Source organism: Crocuta crocuta, unplaced genomic scaffold, assembly GCF_008692635.1.
Source record: "Crocuta crocuta isolate KB4526 unplaced genomic scaffold, BGI_CrCroc_1.0 scaffold205, whole genome shotgun sequence".
In the NCBI taxonomy this organism is placed as follows: Eukaryota; Metazoa; Chordata; class Mammalia; order Carnivora; family Hyaenidae; genus Crocuta; species Crocuta crocuta.
This window is the reverse complement of record NW_027530644.1, coordinates 2,512,795-2,517,293: the sequence shown is the minus strand read 5'-3', so window position 1 is coordinate 2,517,293 and position 4,499 is coordinate 2,512,795.

Sequence of the window (4,499 nt, the reverse complement as noted above, 5' to 3'; positions counted from 1 at the left end):
TAAAGGCAAATTGGGGTTGGTGGGGGGAGAAAGCTTCAATGTGGGGAAGTGTTGTCAACTTCCCTTTATAAATTTCTTATGGTTGCTTTTTCCTGTGAGACACAAGACTTGCCTTTGTATCTAAAGATGACTTTTTTCAGCTGACGCTGTGCATGTTCTTTCCAGGCATTCATTGATATTGCCTGAAAATATTTAGCCTGATAATCAAAAGGGCTTTGACTTCTTTGAACAGGATGTAGATTCACATGAGATAGTGATTTTTCACAAATGCTTCTCAGCTTCTGTATAATTCTAGTTGCCTTTTGAAGGCACATTTTGTCCTCAAGTGCTATGAACAAGCTCCGGTCTCCCCCACCCCATCCTCCCAACCTGCCAGGGACACTCCCCATGCTTTTTGGGAGTGCATAGTCAACATAGGCTCCCTTTTGTCTTAAGGATGGGAGATGTGAGGGTCGCCTGGGTGGCTCAGTTGGTTAAGCCTCGTACTTCGGCTCAGGTCATGATTCGCGGCTCATGAGTTCAAGCCCCACGCTGGGCTCTGTGCTGACACCTCAGAGCCTGGAGCCTGTTTCAGATTCTGTGTCTCCCTCTCTCTCTGCCTCTCCCTCACTCATGCTCTGTTTCTGCGTCTCAAAAATAAACATTTTAAAAAAGGATGGGAGATATGACTCAAGGTTGTGGATACGAGGAGAGAGCCCAGATTGATGTTTCACAGCTCATTTGTGTTAACGGTATACTTTTAAAAATATGTAAATACTTTTAATTTTGAAATAATTTTATATTTACAGGGAAATTGCAGAGATAACACCCAGAGTTCTGTATACTCACCCACTTCCCCCTAATGTTAACATCTTTCATTACTGTGGTACATCTGTCAAAACTAAGACATCAACATTATTACATAATTTTTAGCTAAACTGTAGATAGTGTGTGGATTTCACTAGTTCCTCTCTTTATGTCTCTCTTCTCTTCCAGGATTCTATATTTCATACAGCCAGCTTGATGGAAGAATGTTGGTTGTGCAGTATTGTTTAATGATGTGGAAATGGATGAAAACCACACTAAATAAGTCAGCAGCAATTACAAAGCCTTTATTGCCACAGTAGAAAGAGTGTCTCCTAGGGTCTCTAAAAGCATCCACATAAAATTATTCACCTGGTCAATGTTGAAAGAGAACCAGTTGATGTCTTGACTGTGCTCTCATATAGGCTCATGGGACGGAGTCCCCTCTGAGTGTTCCACCCAAACATGCAACCCACCTTTGGATTTGGGTTGATGTTACAATGTTTGCTTAGCAGGTGAGATCTCATGCCAAATGGAGAAATGCTGGCTTGATGTTTCTGGACACAGAATCCATCAGAAAGACCAGGCTCCCATTTCACCCTCAGCTCTCCCCTGACCCCTCCCCTCTCCAGGACCATTTCCCAGCGGGTTTACAAGGAACCAGATGAAAAGGAGATCCATGATTTAGCTTCTGAAGATGTTGTCCAGCTCATATCTAGGGCCAAATGAATTTCCATTCATTTGCTATATTTACCAAGACATCCAAATGTCCTACACTTGACTTTTGGAGACACTGGCAGGGAAATCCCCAGACATCTTTTAAAAATCAGGAGAATTTCCTAATCATGGCAGGTGTATAAGAGTAAAACATGTGTAAGATAGTGAAATATTAACAGTAACTGATATAGGCAGCATTCTAACCCCCCTCCACACTGAACGTTCAAAACCTTATTAGGTTGGTACTATTATTTTCACCATCAGAAAGGTGGGGAAACTGGAGCTTAGAGAAGTGAAATGACTTATCCAAAGTTCACACGGCTACTAAATGGTAGAGCTGGGATTTAAACAGGGCAGTCAGACCCCAAGGTCTGTGTTTTAACCACGACACTACGTGACCTCTCCTTTGGGTAGAGGTGTTTGCAGAAGGGGGAAAATCTTGAAAATCTTTCCCCCTAGGAGTTGACGTGGTTGAAGGATATGTGAAGTGAACCCAAAGAACCATTGGCACTGTAGGAAAGAGAGCTATTTCCAAAACACATTCTAGTGTAGGCCTGGTGATGAGTCCTTCCTTAGGAGGAACAGTAATTAACATTTATTGAACACTTGCTATGTGCCAGTCATTGTGTATGTATTAAAGCTCTGGATGCATTACCTCATTTTGTACTGAAAACAACTCTCAAATAGCCTTGCCTATCCCTGCCCCAGTGTCTTTGCACTTGCTGTGCTCCCTGCCTACAAAACCCTACTTCCAAGCCTCTACCCTTTGACATCGTACATCCAAAGACACCTCATTGGAGAGGACTTCCTTGTCTCCCTTTGGTCCCACGTTAACTAGTGTTCCTCTTTCCCCCATTATTTTCTTTGTAACTTGTTCCTTCTGAAAGTGTCTTCCTCCTTATTTATGCCTCCTCCACTACAATGTAAACCGCACAAGAGCATGTGCTTTGTTTGTCACAGCGGCACCCCATACTGCAGGAACCAGGCAGTTCCTATGTCTCGCACCAGCAGACCCATCCATTTTTGTCCAGTGATTGAAAAAGCCTGTGGACAGGGTATCATTATTCCTGTCTCATGGAGGAGAAAACAGATTCATGGAAACTAAGGAAGTCACCTAACATGATGACTGAGATTTACTTTAAAAATCGCCAAGAAGGGGGCGCCTGGGTGGCATAGTCGGTTAAGCGTCCGACTTTCGCTTAGGTCATGATCTTGCGGTTCGTGGGTTCCAGCCCCGCGTAGGGCTCTGTGCTGACAGCCAGCTCAGAGCCTGGAGCCTATTTCGGAGTCTGTATCTCCCTCTCTCTCTGACCCTCCCCTGTTCACGCTGTCTCTCTCTCTCTCTCTCCTAGAAATAAATAAAAAAAAATATTTAAAAAAATCGCCAAGAAAATATAAAATTGTGGGGGATGGTAGGTGGAGGGGAAATATTGCATACTACTAATAATAAAAATTATTATTATTATTATTATTATTATTTGGTGGCCAAATACATGAGACTCCATTCTATCTTTGTGTGTATTTGAAAATATCCACAATAAAATTAAAAACGAAAGAACACGTCCATGGTGTCATAGTACTAGAAGAATAGGGTTCATCCCCAGGTCTGTCTGACTACATAGCCCGAATTTTGTTGGATACACATTGGGTATCTTCTGATGAATATGCAGACTCAGGAAGGGTAGGAACCAGAGCTACCTTCAGGACTTTAGTAGGTGGAGTAAAGCATCAATTTTGTCTTTACCTGCTGTGTCTTTTAGTTCATATTATGCAGAGATAGAAAACGGGATTAGTTTCTGACCAGCCAGTGGCCTGGCTTCCTGTGGATCAGCTGTCTGACCCCAGTTGAATCAGCTGTGTGGAGTGGAGAGTATCTCAGCCCCTCTCATGGCGGTGGTGGAGCCAGTTCTCCAAGAAGGCCGTGCTTGGGAAGTGGGGTGGAGATTGCTGTTTTAAGCTTTGTTGGGGTGGGGACATGGGTTTGTGTTTGATTCATTCACCCCTATATCTCCAGTGAAATTACACAGTGTACAGTGTTCATTAGGTATTTGTTGAATGAACAAACACATGCATGGATGCCTGGATGAGTGAATCTCTAGCCAATGGAACCCCTTGGCAGGTCCCTTGGGACTTTGAGTTTTGAGGCAACTTGGCTAATTCCCTCTCTTGTGAGACTCTCTTTTCAACGAATCCATCACTACCAACACTCTTGTTTCTGAAATGTGAGCCCTTTTTTCCACAATAGGACATATAAAACTGTTCCATCAGATGATCTCTGAATGTTATGGTTTGGACACATAGGTCAGTAAGTAGTAAGAGTTAGGGGTTGGATCAGTAGTGGATTAATTAAACACATTTGTAGGTTCAGTGCAATGGATTGAATCCATTTTGTGTGGTTTGAGATCAAGAGTTCTGGTTTTCTCTTGAAGTATTTATCCAGTGTTATGGAAGGTTCTCTCACATGTGGTTGATGCCTACTAAATGTGTCCAATATGTCTTTGAGACATGAGTGCTGTGAGGCAGTGGGAGATATGGGCTTGGGAGGTAGATACAACTGGGTATCTGCTCTGTGACCTATTGGCTATGTAATCATGGGAAGGTTAATTTCATTTTGTGAACCTCAGTTTTCCATTCTATAAGAGGAACAAAATACAAGATTGTTTGGCAGGATTAAATGCATTAACCCATAAAGGGAACTTAGCATAGTGGCCGGTAACCTAAATGTTGGCTGTTACTCTTACTCTTACCATTTATGGGATGAGTGACCATTCATGCTAATGTGGTCTATTAGCACATAATAGACCCCTAATGAGGGGGCGATGATACACACCAGCATGAATTCATTGTGCAGTTGATATCTCATAGTGAAAATGTTTGTCCTCTGTGTGTGTCAGTTGGTGACACAATCTGTGTATGTGTGTGTGTGTGTGTGTGTGTTACTAATGTTTTTGATGCCAGTGAGAACAGAAGAATCTGTCAATTTCTTTCCAAGGAAACAG